This window comes from Physeter macrocephalus, chromosome 1, assembly GCF_002837175.3.
Source record: "Physeter macrocephalus isolate SW-GA chromosome 1, ASM283717v5, whole genome shotgun sequence".
NCBI lineage: Eukaryota > Metazoa > Chordata > Mammalia > Artiodactyla > Physeteridae > Physeter > Physeter macrocephalus.
In genome coordinates, this window is record NC_041214.2 from 44,730,404 (window position 1) to 44,757,144 (window position 26,741).

The 26,741-nt window shown below is 39.3% G+C and overlaps 1 protein-coding gene and 1 pseudogene across 1 annotated transcript in view; one reads left to right on the plus strand and one right to left on the minus strand.

Moving 5' to 3' along the window:
• Positions 1–26,741, minus strand: part of ZNF385D (zinc finger protein 385D) — a 768,390-nt gene that overhangs the window by 654,219 nt on the left and 87,430 nt on the right. The gene's annotated exons all lie outside the window — the stretch shown is intronic.
• Positions 22,542–23,987, plus strand: LOC102981379 (serine/arginine-rich splicing factor 11-like; annotated as a pseudogene).

Sequence of the window (26,741 nt, forward strand, 5' to 3'; positions counted from 1 at the left end):
CCCTGAAAGGAGAACCCGGCAGGAGGGGCAATGCTGGATGCATAGATTTCAAGGATGATGGTGGAAGTTCTTTTTTTTTTTTTAAGTTGAACCCCATGGGGAACTCAAGATGGAGACAGTTTCTGTGCTCCAGCAGATTCATCAGCAAGAACAGCTGGAACCTAAATATAGATAAGGCTCTAAACACAGCAGTTAGCATGATTAAGACTCTTGACATGGGAGCAACCAGACTTAGGCTAAATGCAGATGCTCTAAACCTCAGAGCCTCAGGAGAAGGCAGGGTCAGCAAAGAGAAATGTCAGAAAGCCACAGCACAGGCAGGCTCCCCAGGTATTCGAGGATGGAAAAGTGACTTTAAAATAGAAGCAATCAATATTATTCCCAGATTCCAGCGCCTTGGGTTCTGAGTCAAGCATTTTGAATCCTGGCTCGACCACTAACTAGGTCTGTGCCTTTAAACATGTTGCTTTCATTCTCTCAACTTTAGTTTTCTCATGTACTTTATGGGAGCACTGAGTGAGTTAACCCAAGTAGAGTTCTCACTTCAACACCAGGTCCATAATTAAGTACTCAAGAAGAGTTGAAGCAGAAAGATTCTTTTGGGAATCCACAACAAATTATGGTGCCTAATAAAATGAAAATGGCTTAGGAATGAGTGCCGTTTGGCTCTTTTCAAGCATTTCCTGTAACTCAGTATTTCCCATACTTGTATGCTAATTGGAATCTCATCCCCAGAAATTACTAATACCTGTGTCCTTCTCCCTGAAATTGTGATTTAACTAGTCTAGGGTGTGGATTGGACTTGGAATACTGAAAAGAACGCTTAGCTGGTTCTAATGCACAGACAAGTCTGGGAACCTGGCTCTAATTTGTTCTGTGACGTGACAAAATGCATGAAATCTTATTTAGCCTCAGTTTCCCTATCTGTGACATGGATAGGCAGAGAGAGGTATAGAATAAGGACTCTACGTTTGGTTAACAGCACCAGATTGGCACGCAGAACTAACTGAGTGTGAATAGGGTTTTAGTCACTGACTAGCTCTGCAATTAAGGCAACTTAAATTCTCTGTACTTCAGGTTTCTCATCTATAAATAAGGTACCTAGAATTGTAACACTCAGAGGGTTATTATAATATCTAAATAAGATAACCCATATAAAGTAGAGACTAGCGCATGATTAATCCTCTAAAGAATGTTAGCTATTATTATTATTAACATTATTTTTAACTCACAAGCATTGCACACATTAATTATTGAATTGCTAATCTTGCACTCCCATTTCCATATTGCTTTATTGACTTCAATATTGATTTTATTAAATAGCCCCTCCCCAAATTCTAATTTTCTCAACTTGGGGTTACTCTGTGACCTTTCTACTCTCAGCTTCTCAGAACTTCAGAGAAAACTAATATTATCAAGAAATAACACATCACTCTATGATATTAGCTCAGCTCTTTGTATCTAAAACAAACACAACCCCCTAAAAATCAATAAAAAAGAAATGACACATCAAAAATTCCTAAGATCAGCAAGTAAACAGCCTGGACACTATGATAGCATACCCAGGATCTTATCAGAAATCTATGGTTCTAGAAAGTAAATAATAAGTCCTAAGCAAACTCAACATTATGTAGTGGATTATTTTTTAAGAATGCAAAAGGAATAGAAAACAAATTGGAAAAGAAAAAATTCAAGGAAAACATTTAAAAATTTTAAGAAAATACTATTCAGAAATAGCATCATTCTCTCAAATAACATATGCAAAATAGTTACCAGGAAAAGAAAGTGAATATTTTTTAAGGGTCAAAAGTCCACCGTGGCTTGTTTGTTTCACATGGAAGGCAGCAATGGATCACACTGTAAGGATCAGGGAAGAGGCAAAGAACTGAAGATAAAAATGGGGAGTCTGGGGCTTTCCTGGTGGCGCAGTGGTTGAGAGTCCGCCTGTCGATGCAGGGGACACGGGTTCGTGCCCCGGTCCGGTAAGATCCCACATGCCACGGAGCGGCTGGGCCCGTGAGCCATGGCCGCTGAGCCTGCGCGTCCGGAGCCTGTGCTCCGGAACGGGAGAGGCCACAACAGTAAGAGGCCCGCGTACCGCAAAAAAAAAAAAAAAAAAATAGGGAGTCTGGAGGAGGGAAATAAAGAGAAAATCAAAGTACACACTTCCCTGTACCTCAAAGGTAGCATGTATTTCAGCCTGCTCTTCACAAACATTTCCCCCCTCACTGAGGCTTTTCTTGTTTTTATCCTCCCTACCCATGCTTTGTCTAGGGCATGGTATCGGTATCATGAAACTTTCAATTAACCTGGTTAAATGGTAGAGAAGTAGCAGAATGAGATTGTGAGGGATAAGACAAAAGTGAGACCAGCAGGAAGCAGTGGCAGCTGAGCCTGGTCAGGAAACACCTCAACTCACTTATGCTTAGTGGCACCAAGTAGCTCAGTCAACTTAGAGACCACATGCTTTAAACTCAAAGACGAGGACTGGTGGGAACATCCTCATAATGTTATTATCATGCACATATCACTTTTCTATTAACATTTTTTAACATCTTTATTGGAGTATAATTGCTTTACAATGGTGTGTTAGTTTCTGCTTTATAACAAAGTGAATCAGTGATACATATACATATGTTCCCTTATCTCTTCCCTCTTGCGTCTCCCTCCCTCCCTATCCCACCCCTCTAGGTGGTCACAAAGCACCGAGCTGATCTCCCTGTGCTATGCGGCTGCTTCCCACTAGCTATCTGTTTTACGTTTGTTAGTGTATATATGTCCATGCCACCCTCTCACTTTGTCAAAACCCAGCGGCATAGGACATTTCTTAAAAGGTTCCCACTGAGAGACACCATCTGATTTCTCCTTTCAAATTAAAGTTTTACATCAAAACCCATCTTCACTGAGAATACAATGGAGTCATTTGGACAATGTTTCTTCCCTTTGCATGTTTAGATAAATTACAAAGCTGATTCAGGCCAAAGGCAAATGAAGAGAAGTTGATTAAAACAAACAGACATTCAAATATGGCTTGAACGTTAAGAAATGCATTTTATATCAAAATGAGGATTCAGTGAATTTCAGTCAAAAGTACTTTATTCTCTCATGGATTCCAATATACTGTAGGTCGAGTCATAGGAATCTCATATTGCTGAAAGGAATGATTTATTATAGACAAAGGCTGTAAGTAAGAACTTCGAAGGGTACCTTGCAGTTAGCAGAGAGTGAACTGGCTGGCTGGGGCCAGTGATGCTGGGTTCATTAAAGGACTCAGTATAGGTAGGGTCCAGCACTGTTCAGAATTAATTAAAGAGGTGATTTTCTTAGTTCTAGATGCTTAGGTTTTAACAATGATCTACCAAATTAACTTACAAATTAACAATTCAGTAAAATCAGGGGGTGAGGGTAAGGGCACTCAGGCAGGTGGTAACTTACTACAACTGTCAGATAAAAGAAATCAAGATTAATAATATCAATGTTTACCAAATACTTACTATACCGTTGTGGATTGATTTAAGGGCTTTAGATGCATTAATCTGAATCATCACAGTATCCCCAAAGAAGTAGAGATCCTATTACTGCCCTAATTAAGCAGCTGAGAGTACAGATATAATAGGGAAGAAGAAACCTGACTCCATCTTAGATCTGTTTCTTTTACTTTAACCTTTGTGCTCTGTTGCCTGTGCTTAGTCATGCTGGCCCTGCACCTTTTGTAAAAGAATGTTGCCTACAGCCTGATATAGACAGGATAGCTCATTCTCAAAGCTCTGACCTTTTAAGGTATGTTTCCTTTCATACAGAGAAAAAAAGTTTCAGAACAGATAATAATATTTGCCTTATTGGAGGTTTACAGGAACATTGCAACCTGACCTATGTGGACAGCTGCAAGAACAAAGGATTCCCACACCAAGAAGTTTGCAACAGCTAACCACACCCCTTCCTCACCTTGCTTTAAAAATGCTTTGCTGAAACCCCTCGAGGAGTTCAGGGTTTTGGGGCATAGGCCACCCATCTCCTTGCATGGCCCTGAAATAAACCCTTCTCTGCTCCAAACTCGGATGTTTAGGTTTGCTTGGCCTCACTGTGTGTCGGGCACACGAACTTGCGTTCGGTACCAGAGAGGCTCAGAGAGGTGAGGTAACTTGCCCAAGGTTCCATGGCTGGCAAAGAGTGGAGCAACATTTGAACTACACCACCCAGTTCTGAAATCCTTGCTCTCAGCCACTGCGCCAAGCAACGAAGACTGAGCTGAAATTCAGAGATTCAGTTCTTATCCAAACATTGCAATTGCATGGGGTGAGGACCCAGAGTGGAAGAGGAACAATGTGACATGTTGAAGACACAGGGAAGTGCAAAATCTTGGAAGGAAAGGGGATGGACTATTTTTTAAAGACCTCAAGTTTCCCAGAAGTTCTAAGGACATAGCGGAAGGAGATGTTATCTGTCAAAGTTCAGAGCATCACTCCACTGGGAGGAACACATCCTGAGACCAAAGGCAAACTGAAATAACTCCATGGCTATCATCATGGAAAGCAAAGGGATTATACCAGGAATAACTTCCTTGAACAATTTGTGATCAAGAAGAAATTAAAAATATAAAGAACAATTTCCAGTAAAAACTTATTTGAGCAGTTTGTATTAGGTTACACCAGATTACCTTTAATATTTACTTCGGTACCAAGAACCACGACTAAAAATGCTCTAGCTAAAACTAGAGTAATAATCAGGATGTAGGGTGGCCAGTCATCCTGGTTCACCTAGAACGTTCAGCATTTTAACACAAAATGCTGCATCCTGGGAAATCCCTGAGTCCAAGCAAACAAAACTGATTTTCCTGGGGCAGGTAGTCCCAGTTTTAAAACTGAAAGTACTGCTCCCAGAGAACCTAACAGTCCTGGGCAAACCAGATGGTTGGTCATCTTACCAGGATAATACATTAAATTAAAGTCCTATCCTAATTATCATGAATTGAATCTCAAAAGAGGAATTTACATGGTTAAAATTTATTGACAGAAAGACATTTAAAATGAGGGAGAAAAAAGTCAACTTGAATACAGTATACTGTAAAAATATGTATCACAGATTTAACACATTGTGCAATTAAAATATATAAATAGATGTTGGAGCTATCAAATGATCTCATAAGTAGTATCATGCAATGCTAATTCACACCAGCTTTCTTACTGGCATGTTATTTTCAAGAATACTGTAATCATCACAAATATTTTAATTCAAAAATACATCAATAAATATTTTTTAAAGTAACATTAAGTATGGTAAAAGCAATAATCAGGGCAATGAAATATTGCACATTTTAGTTTCCTTGATATTCTCAGCAAAAGTAATGTATATGATAATTGAATAAAAATATCTGAAATCAGTGCAGAGATGTGTCGAATTTATCCTTTGGTGTGAGAGTATTTCAAGATTTAGATGTCAAATACTTTTAAACATATGTTTAATGGGCAAATTTTAAAAATAGTACCACTTAACCATTTTACGTTGTTTTTAGGTTACCCAGAAGATTTGCACATAAAGTCAACACTGCAGATTTATATACCGCCGTCTGTGCAAGAAAATCACTGAACACTGAGTAATTTAATGTTAGCTTGCATCTGGGTATCAGTGAACCGTATAGTGAATAGAAAATGTTCCAGGTGAAGAGTGTTAAATCCCTTATATCACTTAGTCTGATCTCCATTAAAAAGCAATCAGGTTCAGAACAACTAGTAGAGTGCGAAGAAATATTAGAAGACCGACAAAACATTCCCACCCTGTCTTCATAGGGCCAGGTAATGCCATTTAAATTCTCGTGAGATACAGAGCTTTTCAGCCTTGTTCCCTTTGCTGATATAGCAAAATCTCCCCTACTTCTTTCTTTCAAAGATCTTTTGAATGTTAAGCAAAATGCTGCACTAAATCCAAGCATAATACCCTTCAACTAAAAAGAAAACGCAGTTACTTATCACGGAAACCCAGAGCATGACCGCGCATGCACCAAAAAAGTGGTTTCTTGAAAACGACATTTTAAAACGAGTTTTAAAAGTGTCTTTGTTTTGAAATACTGTGAGCTAAGCCATGAGTAGTTGCTAAAGTAATCATCATTGATAAGTTGTGCTCAGAGGGAAAATATGGCAGAAAGACAGGAGAAAGAAGAGAAGTGGCCAGATCAGCCTAAAGGAAACATTCCTCCAAACTCCCACCTTATCAGGGAGACTTCTATAAAAGAAGCAATGCGCCAGGGCTATTTTCAAGGGGAGTTTCTGGAAGAAACAAGTGGTTGTGGTTCATTCTAAGAGGCAGAATGTAGGCTACAAAATTATGACCACTTTGCAGAAAAATGAAGAGAATCTTGGCATCCAAGAGCACTAAGGATCCTGTCAGGTGTCCCAGGCAGTAAAGACATGCAGTGTCCTGGTGGCTCAGTGATGAATGATTAGGAACAGTGAACACGAACAGTCCAAGTGAAAAGGCATAGCTAAAAGGGAAAAAGCAGAAATGGAAAGTAAAGAGCCAAAGTAAAATGTATTCATTTTCCTAGGCTTTGACAACTAGGATTAGAAAGATATGGTGCCAGCAAGTGGTAGGGCGCTTAACAGGAAGACAAGGACATTCTGGCAGGAGCCTCGCCTCCACCAAGAGCATTTAAACAACATATACGAAATTCGGTGATGTTCGGGGGTTAGAGAAAAGGATTCAGATAAACAGTAGGAACTAAATCAATTGAGGACCACAGGTAAAAGGGAGCAGATTCTTGGAGGAGAAACTGCTCAATTGTTCTCAGGAGTAAACGACAGGGAAGAATACAGATAATACTCACTGTTCCCCACAGCAGAGCATGGCTAATCAACGAAATGACTATATTTTAGGGACTTCCCTGGTGGTGCAGTGGTTAAGAATCCACCTGCCAATGCAGGGGTTCAATCCCTGGTGTGGGAAGATCCCATATGCCGCGGAGCAACTAAGCCCGTGCGCCACAACTACTGAGCCTGCGCTCTACAGCCCATGACCCACAACTAGGGAGCCCACGAGCCACAACTACTGAGCCCACATGCTACAACTACTGAAGCCTGCATGCCTAGAGCCTGTGCTCTGCAACAAGAGAAGCCACCGCAATGAGAAGTCCGCGCGCCACAACGAAGAGTAGCCCCCTCTCGCTGCACCTAGAGAAAACCCATGCACAGCAATGAAGACCCAACACAGCCCCCCAAAACACAAAAGACTGTATTTTAAAGCATGCTGCCAACCGAGATACACAGAGGTCACCAAGTTTGGGTCCAATAAGAGTAATGATTGGAATAAGTCTTCTATATATGAAGTGATGTAAGAGGAAAAGCAAGAGAATTACATCAAGTGACAAAAGTATTGTGAGAAACTCACAAACCCAGGGAGAATGGAATAGTGGGAAATACTTGAATGAGAGAGAGAGAAGAAAAAGCAGGAGTGCTATGAACATCAGGGTGTATGGTATAGGAAATTGAATTTCATCTGGATTTATTAAGCACTAACCAAGAGCAAAGTGCTGGACTAGGATTTGCAAGGACAACAGGATGACTAATACACATGAAAGAAGATGTCTCTCAACTAAATACAAACATCCAAGAGAGACAAAATGTGTCAGTGGTAGGCTCCCTAAATTACTAAGGAGACTTTATAAATTATTGGCTAACTTCACGATCCCTGGAATCAAATGGCCTTCCTTAGAATCCTGGCTGTCCTACTTACTATCTGCCTGCCCTCTGAACTGTTTTTTTTAACCTCAGTTTATTCATCATTAAAATGGGGATAATAGTAGCACCTGTTTCACAGAGCTGTTCAAGGCAGTTAAATGAGATAATACACGCAGGACAGCTGGAATGGAGCCTGGAGCAGGATTAACATTGACAAATGTTACTAGTGTTGTTGTTGGTGTCATTATCATCATAATCTACAGACTGAAGTAAATTTTATTCTACTAAAGCAGAGTTCCAAACACATTCTTTACTTACATTCCTGACAGCTTAATCAATCAAAAGTTTGGTGAAACTAGCCTTATTTGGGGAGCTTAATTCTAATTCTTTTGTTTGTAGGCAGAAAAGAAATAGTTAATAATCTGACATCAAGAACTTCAGATCTTGATAATAAATGACAAGCATCACAGATTCCTACATGCTAAGCAAAGAAATATACACCCAAGACTCTATAGTTAAGCATGTTTCTTAAATGTACACTGCTGTGATGGATATTATCATTATTGGGTCTATCATATCAAAGAAAGTTAAAATATATATGATCAGGCATGAACCTAAGGATGGAGACTCCAAATTATAATCAAATTACCTTTCATTTCAACAATGCCTTGCAATTTATGTAGCGGTCTAGGGAGGTTTTGGGGTTTCACAATGACATACTAACAAAATGACTATAAAAGATCCCTACGCAGAACATGGAAATAAGCCCAAAGTGGGAAAGCTATTGCCAAAAGTAGCTAAAAATCTCTAAGGACGTTAATATGACTGATGTAAATAATGAATGGAGCCTTCTAAAATGATTAATAACAATACAAACTTTCTCTTTGGCTATGATCCAAGCAACAGACAGAATATATAAGATACAGGTAATAAGCAGGCTCATTGTCAGAGGCAGATGGCATGCCAGCCCTAGAAAATGTTACCCTTCTAACCCTGAAAGCATCACACCCTAGTTTTAACAACCCCAGTAGCTTCTTAACTAGTACATGCTAAGTTTAGAACTTCTGATCATGACATCCAATGTCCTTATCTACCTGTCTCCAGCCTACCATTCCAGCCAAATTTTCCATCATTCTCCTTTAATGCAAAGAGTACCATAAATCTAGTCCCATCAGACTAGAGAATATTCAATTTTAGTATATTACTTTGAATCACATGAAAGTATAGGCAGTAAGCTATTTTTGACCCACAAAATGACAATTTCATGTGGTTCAACCTAATACATAACATAAAAAGGAGACATTTTAGGTTAAATTTTCTGTAAATCTAGGATAATTATATTGCAAGATTGTTAGGGAAACTGAATAGGTTACTAAATGATTTTGGTTTAAAAAAAAGACATATTTTTTATGAGTGTACTGTTTTAGGAATGGAGCTTTTGATGGATGTATTCCATCCAGGACTCTCCATTCTTTTCCACCCTGTTCTGTGACTGGGAGACTAATCTACATTGACCACATCAACTGGCTTCCTTGTCCTCTGGATCTTAATTGGATTTAGCCACTGGGGATCCCTGGCAGGGTATCAGAGGGAAGGAAGAGCAAGGGGTTGGAATTTGGTTTCCTGCTCCGTCCATGTGGGGTTGCTTGAGGCTGGCTATGTATCTGTCCCCTGTTCCTACTGATGGTCACTGCTCTTCTCTAGGTTTCTCTGTTTATCTGACTCCGCTTCTGAGCTCTTGCAGCTGTTCCTTCCTCTTGCTGTCAAACCTGTGGTGTGATCAACTCCACCATTATCCTCATGATTCTTCCACATGCTGCCCACACCTTAGTAAATGGTCTCCGTATTAAACCACTGTGAACCAACCACCCTAGTTTGAATGTGTCATCTGTTGTGTGCTGGAATACTAGCTGACACAGGGCTAAATTCTTTATATATGTTATTCGTATTTAATTCTTACAACCCTTTGAGGAAGATTTAATTCTTATCCTCACTTTATGGATAAAGTTACTGTAGCTCAGAGAGGCTAGATAACTTGCCCAAGATCAAACAATTGGTTGCAGATTTAGTGTTGGGATTTCAACAGTCTGACTCCAGACTCTATGGTTTTGATGGGTGATGGGGATTTGCTATCCTGATTTTGTAAAATGATGAAAAATAAATTTCAGAAAATCATACGTTGATACAAAGAAATCATGCTGATGACAAGTTTGTAGGGTGGATTGTTCCTTAGACAAGGTAGATTGTCTCATATGGTAAGTTTTGGGGGCATGGTAAACAATTTTGGGAATAAAGTCTTAATTAGACACTGGAGACTTGCCATTTGATGTTCCAGATTTGTGTCAACAACCTAAGTTGAAATACAGAGAAGACCGACATTAAATTTTCTGACGATGCAAAGATGGGATAGAATCAGGATTTCAAAAATGTTGATGGGCTGGAAAAACTAGAGAAGGCAAATGACATTGAATGGCAATCGCTATTGCATTGAACTATGTTTGTATTCGTCAACTCTCTTGCTTGCTAAAGACAGAGATCCAACTCAAACAGGCTTAAGCAGAGAAGAAGAGCATTTACTGGCTCAGGTAACTGAAGATTCTACAGGTGAACATTAAATAAAAATTAAAGAAGGGCCTCAAAAGATGTCATTAGATGAGATCTCCTCTTCTGTAGATTTCTCCTCTGCTTTTCTCTCTGTTTACGCTTGAGAAGGTTCCTGTCACTGCGGGGGTTGATATTTTGCTTCTCAGGTTCAGAAGAGAAAAACTCTTTTGAAACATCTCTACAAATGACCCAGAATTGTATATCATTAGCTCTGAAATACTGTTATCTGTGGTATCTGATTGGCTTGACACGAATCCCATGCCCAGCTCAGAGAGGGGGATGAATCCTCACAAACATATGAATACAACTTAGAGAAGGGTGATACACTAAAGAAAAATCAGGAAGATGTGATTAACAGAACAGTGAGTGAGGGTTAGATTAGGCAAATACACCATGATAACTGATAATAACAACAAAATTCAAAACAATTTCAAAAATACAGAATGTGGAAGACATAGCTTAACTACAGTATTACTAATATTAAAAAGGTCTTGGGGGCTTCTCTGGTGGCTCAGTGGTTGAGAGTCCGCCTGCCGATTCGGGGGACACGGGTTCGTGCCCTGGTCCGGGAGGATCCCACGTGCCGCGGAGCGGCTGGGCCCGTGAGCCATGGCCGCTGGGCCTGCGCGTCCGGAGCCTGTGCTCCGCAACGCGAGAGGCCACAGCAGTGAGAGGCCCGCGTAACGCAAAAAAAAAAAAAAAAAAAGGTCTTGGGCTTTTCAGATGACATGAAGCTGGATATGAACCAACAGGGTGAGTTGGATACTTAATATGGGCTCAGACTGGCTCAGTAACTGAAGTTACTGTAAAGATCCAATTTAAGAAAGAACATCTAGACATTTGTACAGCTTCAGAATCAAAATGAACTCTTGTGTCTGAGACTTGACTTGTTTGATTCTTTGGAAGATCACAGACTTGCGTCAAATACTAACTATTCAACCTCTTTTTTTTTTTTACTCTACATTATGCAAGAGGTCTGAGCTTTGCAATCACCAAATCAAGAGACTAATTTAAAATTCCAGTTCTCACAACTAGATAGGTTGCAGTTCTCCAATTTCCTGGACCCTATTAACAGGCTATAGTTTGCAATGTTCCAGAGCTGAACAAAACTTCAAAGTGAGGAGTTCATTGTGGCCGACTCTGCCACACAGTTATCTCCTTGACATCTTTGCCACTCAGAGAGCAGAAGCCACTGTCATTTAGTTTAAAAGGGACAAAGCAGAAAGCGTTCTGGGTTATATATCCCAAATGCATACGTAGGAGCAGCAGGTATGTGTGAAATCTGTAAATTTCTTCTCAATTTTGCTATGAACCTAAAGCTGCTCTAAAAAAATAGTCTTTAAAAATATAAAAGACGAGGACTTCAGCTGAATGTGAGGAAGGAGAGTCAGAGAGGAAATGAACTAGTCCTTCTGATGATGGAAAGAGATGCTGTATGCAGAAACTTCCTTGTCATGATTTACTGTATTAGATATATGATGCCAAATGGTGGGGGGCAGAGGTAAAGGAAAGACTCTGCTTTGTGCAATTAAATATAGCACATACACACACACACACACACACACACACACACACACACACACACAGAAAACTTCTAGTAGAGAAAAAAGAGATAATTAAAGGGGAGGGTTTTTTAAGAAATAGGGAAAGACATTCAGTCCAGAACACAAATTTCGTCTTCCACAGTATTTGGAACTCTTCCATTGCCAAGTTGGGAAGAGAAAGCTACAAGATTCTACCTCCCTTTCAATTTTCACTTCATTTCCAGTTTCCGGAAAGTTATTTAGAGATTCAGAGAGATGAGCTCTTCATGAACAACTTTTCTTTCTAATACCACCTCATTTCAAATGCTGAGGTTAGGTGATATTTAAAAATAATTTTATGTATAAAGTACTGTAATCACTTTAAAAAATTATTCAGAACATCCTGCTTCTACTTTTTTTTTTTACCCTCTGTATTTTGGTTTCCAGAACTTTCCCTCAAGACAGTGAAGCTTGGAGACATTGAAGTCATATCTAGGTTGTCTATACGTGGCTACTTGGGACCTCAGCTGCTCCTGAGAAATGAGACTCAAATCTATTTGCCATTAATCAGAGATAGAATTATAACTGAGATCTAAACAAATTTCTCTATCTCTAAGCCCCAGGTGAAGAGCTGGGGACTGTTCATATCCACTGCCTCCAGGGAAGAAAAATAATGAGGAAGGCAATCTGAATGACTGAACATTACTGAACAAGCACTTTTTAGTATAATAATTGTCAGTCTTGGCAGATTCAACTAGGAGGAAAACTGATGATAGTAGCTCAGCACAACTGTTCCAACCAAAATGACAGTAGAGCAGGCAGCAGGGGATCTGCTAAGTGGGATAAACAAATGGCCACTGAGAAGAAAGAGTCAAAGGAGAATATTCACTTAGGGTTTCAATTCAAAGCACCAACACGCATTTTTGCAGACCAGATAAACTTTTCTAAAACCGCTCACTTTTGCTTCAATTTCATTAACCATATGTTTTCAGGACTATTATTCCTCACTATGTTTCTCTCTGTTCTAGAATACTCAATAGAGATATTCTCTTAAAAACACAATGCCTTGACAGCCCTTTGCTACATATGTTCATATACAAAGGACATTGTGGCTTGACTAAAATCTCGTTTAAAGTAGTTCATTGGCATTTAATGAAAATGGACAACCCACCAGCCATTTTTTCCCCAAGTCTGCTATCTGGAATGCTCAGAGAACTACCATGGTAGGAAAGCAATTCCCTGCTCTTCTTCCAGTGATGTTTTCTTCTTTCATTTTCTTCTCTCATTTTCATTCACATAAGTGATGGCAAATACCGTGAGGTTTACTGAATGAGTTACTTTTAATGCCTAAGAAATCCATCATCTGTGGATTAATTCATTCAAGACAAGTTACATTCCAGTTGTGATGGATAGAGTCGAGTTGTCCTCAGGTCAGTTTTCTGTTTGGAGCACATTGTAAAATAGTCAAAAACAGGTAATTTTCTAAATTAAATTGTATTGGGAGAAGTAATTTATTTTATGGAAAAGTTTTTAGGTTTATCCCATAAAAACAAAGGAAAAGTTGAACCAAGGAAAACTTTACTGTAGATTATATTGCATGTATCCAACAGGTAATTGGAAAATATATGTACATATTCAATTATACCTACTTTGAATAAAAAAAGAACAATCACTAAGGTTTATATTAATTTTATGTGACCAAAATTGAAGAATTTGAAGGATAAAATTATACTCGTAACTGTACTATAAATTAACAGTTCACTTGATTTCTCTATGTCAATAGTAAAGACTTCCACTTTTGATTAAATCATTAAACAGATATAAGCCACATAATTTTTCCAAGTAAACTAAGCAGTTTTTAATGCCTTATATTCTCAGGTCTAATCTAATTTATAATTCTGTTATTCCATTGAATATTACATATATTTAATATGTTATATATCTAAATAAAATTCCAAAATTCTATTAATCCATTACAATGCAATATAATATAGTATAATGTAATATAATATATGTTTATATAAAATAAACTAAATAAAAACAATCCAAAACAGTGACTATTTCCTACTGACTTTCACAATCTATCCAGGTTTCTGACTTACTTACTTACTTTCTTACTCCAAAAATTCAATATGTGATACAGATCTCTAGAGTAAATTTAAATCAAGGAGGAGATAAAATATATACCAGGTGAAAGCTTAGGGCCTCTCCATTACAGACTATGGCAAAGATCACAAGCTGAAGTTCTGTAAAGGGCCAGATAGGTGGGAATGTAACTGGGTGTAAGAAATCCCAGGTAGAACTGGTTTGAGTTTTGGGAACCATAGCACATTGGAGGGTACCTGTCCTCCTGAGGACATTCAGATTAGAAAGAAGTTTAAAATGATTCTGACCAAAAAAACAAAACAACAAAATAAACAAAAAACCCAAGTCTACAGACCAAATTCAGCCAGTGCATTTTGAACGTCTTAATTCATTTTCTGCAAAATGTCACTTATTGTCATAATAATGCTGTGTAACAAACCACAGCAAATCTCAGTGGACTGAATGGATAAAGAAGATGTGGTATGTGTATACAATTGAATATTACACAGCCATAAAAGGAATGAAATAATGCCATTTGCAGCAACATGGATGGACATGGAGATTATCACGCTAAGTGAAGTAAGCCAAAGACAAATATCATAAATCACTTATATGTGGAATCTAAAAAAATGATACAAATGAATTTATATACAAAACAGAAATAGACCCACAGACATAGAAAACCAACTTACGGTTATCAAAGGGGAAGGCGGAGAGGATAAATTAGAGCTTGGGATTAACAGACACACACTGCTAGATATAAAACAGATCACCAACAAGGACCTACTGTATAGCACAGTGAACTCTACTCAGTATTGCAGAGTAACCCCTAAGGGAAAAGAATCTGAAAAAATATATATATATATGTATAACTGAATCACTTTGCTGTACACCTGAAACTAACACAACGTTGTAAATCAACTATACTTCAATTAAAAAAATAAAACTCATTGGGTCAAAGCAACTGTCATTTCTTCTCGTGCTCACGTTTGAATAGATTGGAATCAGCTGATCTCAGTGGGTTTGGCTGGGCTCATCTACAATACAGCCTGCAGGTTCCATTCAAATAAGTTCCATGTGTCTCATGGTGGCACCCAGGCAGGATGGTCAAATGGCCACTCAGAATGAGAAGGCAAATCAGTAAGGTTCCTCTATCCACCATGAAGCTGTGGCAGAGATGTGAAGTGAAACACAGAGAAATGACATATTGAAACTAATAATTTAACCAACCATATCTGAGCATTTGCTGTGTGACCCTGTGTAAGACATTTGTGGTAAAATCTCAGGCTCTAGAGATACATCAACCTGATTTGAATTCTAGCCAAGCCATTTGCTAGCTGTGTGACCCTGGGCCCTGGGCAGGTTCATTAAATTCTCTAACTGCTGCTTATTCTTTTTTCGGCATGTGGGATCTTCCTGGACCGGAGCACGAACCCGTGTCCCCTGCATCGGCAGGCGGGCTCTCAACCACTGCGCCACCAGGAAAGCCCTCTTTCTTTTTTATTTTTAACTTTAGTTACAAATTTTATTTTACCCAACATATCGAAAACAGTAGGGGCTTCCCTGGTGGCGCAGTGGTTGCGCCACTGTTTTGCTGACTCAGCAAAACAGGCTTGGCTCTCCCCACTCCTCACACAACGATGGCCTCTTCACAGAATTGGATAACGGATGTGCCATAAAGTGAGGTTGCAATTCCAACCCTGATTGGTCACAGGGCATGGGAGGCAGGCAGTTTATGGTGGGGGCAGGCAAATGAGGGCCGCCAAACAATATTTCAGGACCGTGAACTCATTTGAGAGTTCTTAGAATTAAATAATTTAGTGATGCCACATTAAAAAAAATAGGGACCTTACCATATGTTCGCTTTATATTTTTAAATACTTTTTGTTTGGATTGGAGTATAATTGCTTTACAATGCTGTGCTAGTTTCTGCTTTATAACAAAGTGAATCAGCTATACATATACATATATCCCCATATCCCCTCCCTCTTGGACCTCCCTCCCACCCCTCTAGGTCATCACAGAGCACGGGGCTGAGCTCCCTGTGCTATACAGCATGTTCCCACTAGCTATCTGTTTTACACATGGTGGTGTATTGATGTCAGACCTAATCTCCCAATTCGTCCCAACTTCCCCTTCCCCCACTGTGTCCACATGTCTGTTCTCTACATCTGTGTCTGTATTCCTGCCCTGCAGATAGGTTCATCTGTACCATTTTTCTAGATTCCACATATATGTGTTAATATATGATATTTGTTTTTCTCTTTCTGGCTTACTTAACTCTGTATGACAGACTCTAGGTCCATCCACATCTCTACAAATGACCCAATTTCGTTCCTTTTTATGGCTGAGTAATATTCCATTGTATATATGTACCACATATTCTTTATCCATTCATCTATCATTGGACATGAGAAAAGGGAACCCTTTTGCACTGTTGGCGGGAATGATAATTGATACAGCCACTATGGAGAACAGTATGGCAGATACTAAAAATAGTACTACCATACGACCCAGCAATCCACTACTGGGCATATACCCTGAGAAAACCATAATTCAAAAAGAGTCATGTACCACAATGTTCATTGCAGCTCTATTTACAATAGTCAGGACACTGAAACAACTTAAATAGTTTAAATTATTTTTAAATACTTCTATTGCAAATCTACACTATTTCAAATTTATGATGTGTTACATGAGCTTCTGAAAGCCAACTTGAAATTTTAACCTTCATTTATAATTACCTTCATATAGTTGGTTAAGGTCCTGTGGTTTGCCCTATGACTGTTGCTGGGTGGCGGATGGACCACTGCCTACCTCCAGAGCGAGAAGTTTGGTATCTTCCCTTAAAGGCAGCTTTTTCCTCTGAACATCTCTTTCAGGAATACTTATTAGCCAGGAGTGTAGTTGAGCTCACAGGAGTTTTAGTTTAATTGCTCCTAAACTTCCAACTAGCTCTGACTTGAGAAGAAGGAAAAGAACATCCACATGACACATCACATTGGGAAGACCCGAGCAGCCAGGAAATCACTTGCTGACCTGGCTCAGGAACTAACTTAACAGGAGTCATGTCTCCCAGTGGCACTCTGGAAATCCTGGAGGTGACCGCGCTTCTGGTCAGCACTGAGAGTTAATAAAACAAAAAACTTCTCACTTAAGTAACAGGAGTGTGTGTGTGTGTAAGAGAGGGAGGAAAAGGGGGAGGAAGGGAGGGAGAGGGAGACACAACAACAGACACAACAGACAAAGTGTGTGTGTGTGAGTGTGAGGGTGGGGCTGTGAGCAAGGATGAGTGGATTAGGGTTATTAGCTTTCTTAACATCAACACAAACCTGGGGCTGGTGCTGGGAAGATTTTCCTCCATGAAACAATGCACCGAAGTAAGATAAGTGAGATAAGAGGTGGGTAATGGTATCCTTTTCTTGTGCCAACCTAGAGAAATGTCTTTTGTGATAGGGTTGTGGGGAGAAGAGGGTGGGCAGGAACCGTTTGCCAGAGCTTTCTCAGGTACATTAGTTTGAGGAAAGATTACGCACAGAGTTGAAAATCTGGAACTGTATTCCCTAAAAACCATTCATCAGTTTCTGGGAATGTCTTTTTCTCTTCCAGCAGATATGGGGACTCAGTTTGAAGACCATATATAAATTCTCAAGATCAGAGATTATGTCAGTTTTTTTCACTGCTGTATCCCTGGCCCTAAACACCCATACTAGGTGCTCAACAAATATTTATTGAAAAAAATGAATAATACTGATTAAATTCAAAGTTGAATTTCAATCCACTATCAATATATACTCTATTTTCCATAAGTAAGTGAATAGAGTAATATTAATGAAGGGAAAAGGATAGGCAAGCCGTTTACTAAAGGGGAAATTAAACCATTACTTGGTCAATAAGTTTTAGTTATGTAAATTGTACTTCCTCTTTGGACAGAGAAAATGCACATTGATACACTGAATGCTCTAGAAAATTCTGGGAAATATTTTAAACTTTGCTTATATTTCTAAAACTTACTTGAACAGTGAACCCATTTTAATTCTCATTTAAAACATTTTAACATCCATGGAAACTACTGACCCTAGAGCACGAAGAAATAAAGTTTGGAATATTTAATACATGACATAACACAGTAGATTATTATTAGGTTAGCACTGCTCAATCAGAAAATAAGAGAAAATCTAATAAGAAAGGCCATCCACTTGAGAAATTTTACAAAAATAGTGACTATGACTATTAATTAAAGAAGAGAGTTTTGAGGTTCATTTCCCATTGCTTCATTATTCAATTACCGGACACAGAATATTTTGACTCCTAAAGTATAAAAAAGTTTTCAAAAGAAATTTAAAATTGATAACAAACTTCACTTCATACCAAATTAAAATTAAATATTGATATTTTTATTAAACAAATTTATATAAATGTATATGAACTAATAATCATGGGTATTTAAAGGCTTTATTGATTTCTGGCCCTCTGAGTGCAGTATTAATTTGACTAAAGCTTGGGTAACAGAGGAAAAGTTAATTTAATAACTTGGTAGTCGTAAAGAACATTTTCTCAAACTAAGTTGTTTTCTGAATTTCTTCAAGGGGAAAAACAATGTCTGAAAACATTTCAGCAGTGAGCATAAATTACAGAGAAAAGTAGTCATTTATATATTAACTGACTAGTGCCATGAGGTCAGAGCCTTTGGGTTACCCTTCACCCCTTTATTTCTCTCCTGTACAAATGTACCTGAGTCTGACCATTTCCCTCCCCTGTCCTGTTCCCTATTCTAAGACACTGTCATCTCTGGATTCTGGGTCATCTCCCAGCTGGGAGTCCTGCTTGAACTTCTATCTCACTAGAGTTTATTCTCCAAAAACCATCTGGCTTTTAGAATGTGTGTTAGACCATATCATTCTCTTGTTCTCAAGCCTCCCTTGGCTTATATAACACTTAAAGTAAAACTCAAAGTCTCTAATTCCTATAGCCTCCAAGACACTTGAGATCTGGTCCCTGGACACATTTTCAACCTCATTTCTTGTCATTCTCTTCCAACATTTCAGCCACACTAGCCTCCATAGTGTCCCTTGAGCATATCAAGTGTTAGCCTGTCAGTGGTGGTCTTTGGTAACCAAAAATATGCCCTCTCTTACTCTCCCCCCAACCCCCTACCAAGGTCCCTGCCTACAGACACTCCACCAGCTATTATCTTACCCTGACTCATAGCTCACAATCTAGATTACAGTTTTTACTCATCTGGTTACTTGCTATTGTTCATCTCTGCCATTAAAATGCAAGATGTATGAAGGTATATCATGATTCCTGTATTGTTTGTTGCTTTAACCCCAGCACCTAGAACAGTATTGGTGAATAGCATGCCCTCAATAAATAATCACTGGATAAATTCGTGAATAAAATAATTTGAAACATGAAAATATTTATTGCTACATTAAGACAATCTTTTAATACTTAAAATATTCAAAATTTCCATAAAGAATGAACATGCATTCCACTTCATAACATTGTACATGAGAAAATATATATTCATAACTAAGAAAATATTGCCATATAAAAGGTCTGCTTCTTGTAGCAATCAAGAAATTTGGTTCAACCTCCTACACTGTTGGTGGGAATGTAAATTGCTGCAGCCATTATGGAAAACAGTATGGAGGTTCCTTAAAAAAACTAAAAATAGAGTTGCCATATGATCCACTCCTGGGCATATATCTGGAGTAAACTGTAATTTGAAAAGGTACATGCACCCCAATGTTCATAGAAGTACTATTTACAATAGCCAAGACATGGAAGGAATCTAAATGTTTTTTGAATGGATAAAGAAGACGTGGTATATATATACAATGAAATATTACTAAGCCATATAGAACAATGAAATAATGCCATTTGGAACAACATGGATGGACTTAGAGATTATCATACTAAGTGAAGTAACTCAGACAGAGAAAGGCAAATGCTATATGATATCACTTATATGTGGAATCTAAAATATGACACTAATGAACTTATTTACAAAACACAAACAGACTCACACACATAGAAAACAGTCTACGGTTACCAAAGGGGAAAGGGGGTGAAGGAGGAATAAATTAGGAGTTAGGGATTAACATATACACACTACTATATATAAAATAGATAAACAACAAAGACCTACTATGTAGCACAAGGAACGATATTCAGTATCTTGTAATAAACCAAGATGGAAAAGGATATGAAAAAGACTATATATATATATATATATATATATAACTGGATCACTTTGCTGTACACCAGAAACTAATGCAACATTGTAAGTCAAGTATACTCCAATTAAAAATAAAGAAGAAAGTTGGTTCAATTATAATGTGCCCAATTTGTGATGAAAATTTTGAAAATAAAGCATACATGCTACTTTAACATACTTAATATTGTGATGGTTTTAAAATATGTCTACAAATTTTTAAATTATTCAACTGCCTCCCATCCCCAAAGTGTGGCCCATCTCCACTGCCCCTAATGGACTGTGTGTGACTTGTGAGACTAGGTCCTTGAAGACATTGCAGCTTCCTCCTGCTCTATCACCAACTACCATGTGGTAAGAAAATACAAGCAGCCCTTCGAGGACGTCTGTGCAGCAAGTAACCGAGGCCTCCAACCAACAGCCGAAGTGGATCTTCCAGCCCTGGTCGAGGCTTTCAGTGACTGTAGCCACACTGCTTATCACTCCCTTCCAACATTTTAACCATCCTAGCCTCCATATTTTTCCTTGGACACCTCAGCTCCAACCGAATGAGGAACCCTGAGCCAGAATCACCCAACTAAGCCACTTCCACGACCCACAGAAATTACATGAGATGATAACAGTTTACTATTTATCCATTAATTTGGGGGTGACTTGTTATACAACAATGTATAACTAATGCAGACATATAATATACCTTTTTCACTAAAACAGGGAATTCCTGAAGCAGCCATTGATATGAAATTTTGCCTAATTTCTTTAACTTTTCTGAACCTCAGTTTCTTCCTCTGAATAATGGGAACGATGTTATCTCTCACATCGATTTACTGTGAAGATTAAACAGTTTATCATATGTACACAATGACTAGAACACTGCCTAATTAATTTTGATTTACTTACTTTTTCTTCAATAAGGAGCCTGCAAACATATTATGTCACTTTGTTCACACTTGTCTCAAAAGATTGATAAAAATGCAGTGAGTCCTCACAGTTACAGAGAGCTTGATTCCTAAATGCATCATGATACAAAACTTAGTGCATAAACTGTATTTGAAATAGATTTTGTCATAAAAATTTCTAGAAAAAAAGAGCATAATATTTGGAAATCCCACTGAAGCCTATGAAAACTTATAAAGTCCCTCAAAGTAGTTAAATTGAAAATAACAACAGAATGAACACATATTTGTAGAGGATTCTGTCCTCAGACGCCCCTCCAAGGCTGAAGGAATTGTGTCCATCTGCTGGGCATGCACCTGCTGACAGCCCTGATCTCAGCCTTCTCCAGGAATTATGCTCAGTTGAAGAGAGCTGCCCTCTCCGACATCACAGCCCCTTTCTTGGGGCAGCCAGCATCCAATGACGGGTCCACATGGGACTTAAATGTCCAGCTCCCAGCCCCCAGCTTTGCAATTATGAACAGGCCTCCCAGCTCCAATTCTCCCTTGGGGTGGCTGAGGCCTTTGTTGTAACTGCAACACAGCCCAATTTTTCCCTCTAACAGTTATTACTCCTGAGAGCATGCCCCAAGAAACTTTCTGTAAGCAAATCTCCATTCCAGAATTTGCTTTCTGGAGAACCCAAGTTGCATCTCCTCATGGATCTCACTTTGCACTTCACCTTCAGGGGTCTGCTGGCGTTACACTCTAGTTTTGGGTCTAGAGGAACAGAGGGAGGTGGTGAGGACACCCAGCACTGAGTCTTAAAGGAGGTCATTTCAGGTTCCTCAGGCAATACAGGCTAGTCCCCCGCCCAGAGGGGAGTGGAAAGAGATTGTTCTCTAACCTAAGTGCTATTGTTTTAGGAATAGGAAATGGAATTAGATGAGCACAGAGGGGTAGAGATTTTGTGATAATCTGCATGGTAACTCAAGGACAATTTTAAGAGCTATTAAAAAGTACAGAATTTGTTGATTATTATATGAATTTCTTTAATAGTGTTATGTATCCTTAATGCTAGTATATCAATAGGGTAATTCACCTAGGCAAGCACCCATCATGTTTTGACAGTATAATGTCGGAATTAAGATCATGGCCTCTAGAATCTTAGAAAAGTGAGTTCAAATCCAAGTTAAGCTTCTCACTGTCGGTAAATTCTTAAATAAATTAGTTAACCTTTCCCAGCTTTGATTTTCATATCCATATAACAGGGAATAAAAGACCGACCTCTCAAAATTATTGTGATCACAATGAGGTAACACCTGTAAACCATTTAGCTGTTTGCTCCATGTCTTAAAACCTCAATACGTGATGATTGTCTCTGTTTTTGTTATAAACACAGAAAGCAAAGGTACTAAAAGAGACTTTCCTGATGTTTGCAATGGGTCATCTTAAAAGACAGGGCACCACCAGCGTCTGGGGCAGGAGGACAGAGGAGCCCTTCCCCTTGACGGTGCCGGCCTTGTGTCTTGGAATTACTTCGCTCGAGAGTGAGTAGGCAAGCAGCGCCATGAGCAACATTACCACCGTCCCCAGCACTGGAGGCCCAGGCCCCAGCGGCGGGCCGGGGGGCAGGGGAGGCAGCGGCACCGAGGTAATCCAGGTGACTAATGTCTCCCCGAGCGCTAGCTCTGAGCAGATGCGGACCCTCTTCGGTTCCCTAGGGAAGATCGACGAACTGCACCTCTTCCTGCCTGATGATTCGCCTTTGCCAGTCTCATCCCAAGCCTGCTTTGTTAAGTTCCATGATCCAGACTCAGCAGCTGTGGCACAGCATCTGACAAACACCGTATTCGTTGACAGAGCTTTGATAGTTGTACCACATGCAGAAGGAGTTATTCCCAATGAGACTAAGGCTTTGTCTCTGTTGGCACCAGCTAATGCAGTGGCAGGTCTTCTGCCTGGTGGTGGACTCCTGCCTACTCCTAACCCACTTACCCAGATTGGCGCTGTTCCATTGGCTGCTTTGGGAGCTCCTCTCTTGGTCCTGCCCTTGCTGCACTTGGGCTTCCTGGCGCAAACTTGGACTCTCAGTCTCTTGCTGCAGATCAGTTGCTGAAACTTATGAGTACTGTTGATCCCAAGTTAAATCATGTAGCTGCTGGTCTTGTTTCACCAAGTCTGAAATCAGATACCTCCAGTAAAGAAATAGAGGAAGCCATGACGAAAGTACCAGAGGCACACTTCCTAATTTCTGCTGCTATATGACCAGGTAAGAAGGAAGAAAAACGAAGGCACTCGAGGTCAAGATCATGTTCTAGGAGGAGGAGGATTACCTCATCTTCTAGGCACAGGTGGTCAAGAAGCAGATCAAGAAGGCGATCACATTCGAAGTCAAGGAGTAGACAACGATCCAAAAGTCCAAGACAGAGAAGATCTCATTCCAGAGAGAGGGGTAGAAGGTCAAGGAGCACATTAAAAAACAGAGACAAAAAGAAAGAAGACAAAAAGAAAAGAAACGTTCTAAAACACCACCAAAAAGTTACAGCACAGCCAGACGTTCCAGAAGTGCAAGCAGAGAGAGATGACGACAAAGAAGCAGAAGTGGCACAAGATCTCCGAAAAAGCCTAGGTCTCCCAAAAGAAAATTGTCTCGCTCACCATCCCCTAAGAGACATAAAAAGGAGAAGAAGAAAGATAGAGACAAAGAAAGAAGCAGGGATGAAAGAGAACGATCCACAAGCAAGAAAAAGAAAAGTAAAGATAAGGAAAGGGAATGGGAAAGAAAATCAGAGAGTGATAAAGATGTAAAACAGGTTACACGGGACTACGATGAAGAGGAACAAGGGTATGACAGCGAGAAAGAGAAAAAAGAGGAGAAGAAACCAAAAGAACCAGGTTCTCCGAAGACAAAAGAATGTTCTGTGGAAAAGGGAACTGGTGATTCACTAAGAGAATCCAAAGTGAATGGGGATGATCTCATGAAGAAGACATGGGTATGAGTGACTGAATATTGCCTCTGTGGGAATCCAACTGTATACATGCATCAGTGTCATTCTGCTGTGTGATTTCTTTTTTTTTTTTTTTTTTTGGGGGGGTATGCGGGCCTCCCTCTGTTGCGGCCTCTCCTGTTGCGGAGCACAGGCTCCGGACGCGCAGGCCCAGCGGCCATGGCTCACGGGCCCAGCCGCTCCGCGGCATGTGGGATCCTCCCAGACCGGGGCGCGAACCCGGTTCCCCTGCATCGGCAGGCGGACGCGCAACCACTGCGCCACCAGGGAAGCCCTGCTGTGTGATTTCTTAATGCTGTATTTGTTCATCTCAAATCTAGATGTATACTGAGTCATAAATGGTTATAAAGCTCTTGATGTTGATATTAGTTATTTACATCCAAAAGCTTTTAGAAAAATGATACATGGGTAACCAATTCCTGACAGGTAGAAATCTGATTGAGTAAACCAGCAGTTTTACTATTCTGGGTCTGCTTCATAACCAAAATGAAAAGCTGCATGCATCTACAGTAGGCATGGATTGTTTATGTTGTATGATCTCCTTTATTAAGTTTACTTACAGTATTTCTAGAATTTGATTCATTGCCATAATGGAACCATGTAGAGAATGCACTGATTGCATGTTAATTGTGGCAGGAATATCCTAAATGTCATTCAAATCCTCCAACATGATGGATCTACTTATGGTCTTGTTTGTTGACATGACAAATTAACATTCTTATAGTTACAACTGGAAATGAGCATTTGAAACAGATAATCCTTTAAGCCTTGTGGCTAAAATTTTGTGGCTTTTGTTTAACTTTGAAAGGTTATATATGCACTAACCTTTTTTGATGGCTATAATTAGGCTTTAATTACAGAAACAAGATTTCAAATGAAACTGTCTTTGGCAGTAAGTAAATAGCATATTTTGAAGTAGAGTTGTATACTTTTTCATAAGGTGTTTGGGAATTTTTTTTCCTAAAATAATTTATTGAACATCTACATCAGTGAAAATTATCTGCCTATCCTGAAGTCCATCTGTAAAAGAAAGTTATCTCTTGTCCTGATTTTCAATTTTCCACTCTTTTATTAATTTGCTTTAATCTCGTTGGAAAAGGGGGATAGTGCATTTTAAATTGACCTTCACATGCTTTTAAAAATAAGACAAATCTACTTGATAATGTACTTTTTTTTTTATCTCAAGTTGTATAAAACCAATAAATTTTGTGTTACTGTTACTGCAGTAGTAATCTGAGGCACAGAGTGATTCCATGTTAAATGCAAAGTAGTTAGGCAACCGTTTTCTTACAGGAGTTTCCAAGCTTCACTTTTGTGCAGTAAAAACAAAAGTACTATAGTCTGTGCCATGTTGATGTACAGTTTCTGAAATTGTTTTACAAGACTTTGATAATAAAACCCTTAAACTTAAAAAAAAAAGAAAAGAAAAGAAAAAAGAAAGACAGGGCAAAGAAGAAATGTAACGTAATGCTGAATGGCCTTGCCCCTTATCTCGGAAATTTGGTTGAAGCCCGCAAACATGAGAACAATAGCTAGAAGCACCCTCCATACACCTCCACTTCCCTTTTGGGGAAACCCAACAAGTTTCCCCAAAACGTGACCAAACTGGCCTTTCTGCCCTTATCCTAACTTTATTCAATAAGTACAAATATAATACAAACATAAATAATATAAAGTAAGAGTAGATGTAAATAGAAATATAAATGTTAACTTAAATATATACAGAAGAGGAGTTTAGTGTTCTGGAATTAATAAGTAAGGAAATTATTTGGCTTTTCTCTTGCCCTCCTCATAAGACTTTGAGAGATCTGCCAAGAGAAGCACTAACAGAGAAGGAGGACCTTTAAGAGGGTGAAATAAATACCCCAGACCCCAGCTAGATAGATGCCTGCAAAGCTGCAGAAACAGTCAAACCGACACCAAACTCAGATGTCTACAGAGTGCTTGGGAGAGCTTGTCTCTGCTTGATTGTAAAGACTGGTACCTGCTTCTCCAGAAAGTTCTGAAGGTGGGAAGCCTCTGGAACATTCCCCAATGGCAGAGTAAAGAGTAGGGCAACAGGAGTTTATGGTCTGCACTCCCATGTTGGTGTGGCAGGGATACCTGAGTTGGCCCTGCAGGTGGGTGTATGACAGCATCCAGGTGTAAGCCAACTTGATGGGACCTTAACCGAGGAGGGCCTTGCTTGCTTGGGCAAAGCAAACAGATCAGTTTGTTGAGGAAAGGAGTGGGTGTGAGAATAAGCAAGTGGTAAGTTGGAGCATGTATTGCTCCAATTAGGCAAATACACAAGACCAGAAATCTGGCAAAGGGGGTTGTTTCCAAAGAACATAAAATACACTGCAGTAGAAAACCAGCACAAAATACCTATCATGACCAGTAGCCACAAATTGTACCAGGAATAAAAGACATTTTGTCCTTTTTCTTTTAATCTCTACACTCGCTATGTTGAGTCTGGAAAAGTCAGAAGGGAGAGAGAGAAAAAATAAAACACAGATCACAGCCTTGTCTAAGTGGACTGGGGGAATCTGAATAATATTTGAGGCTCAATTTTGAAATCGCATCACCTAACAGTTTGTTGTGGAAAGGAGTGGGTGTGAGAATAAGCAAGTGGTAAGTTGGAGCATGTATTGCTCCAATTAGGCAAACACACAAGACCAGAAATCTGGCAAAGGGGGTTGTTCCCAAAGAACATAAAATACACTGCAGTAGAAAACCAGCACAAAATACCTATCATGACCAGTAGCCACAAA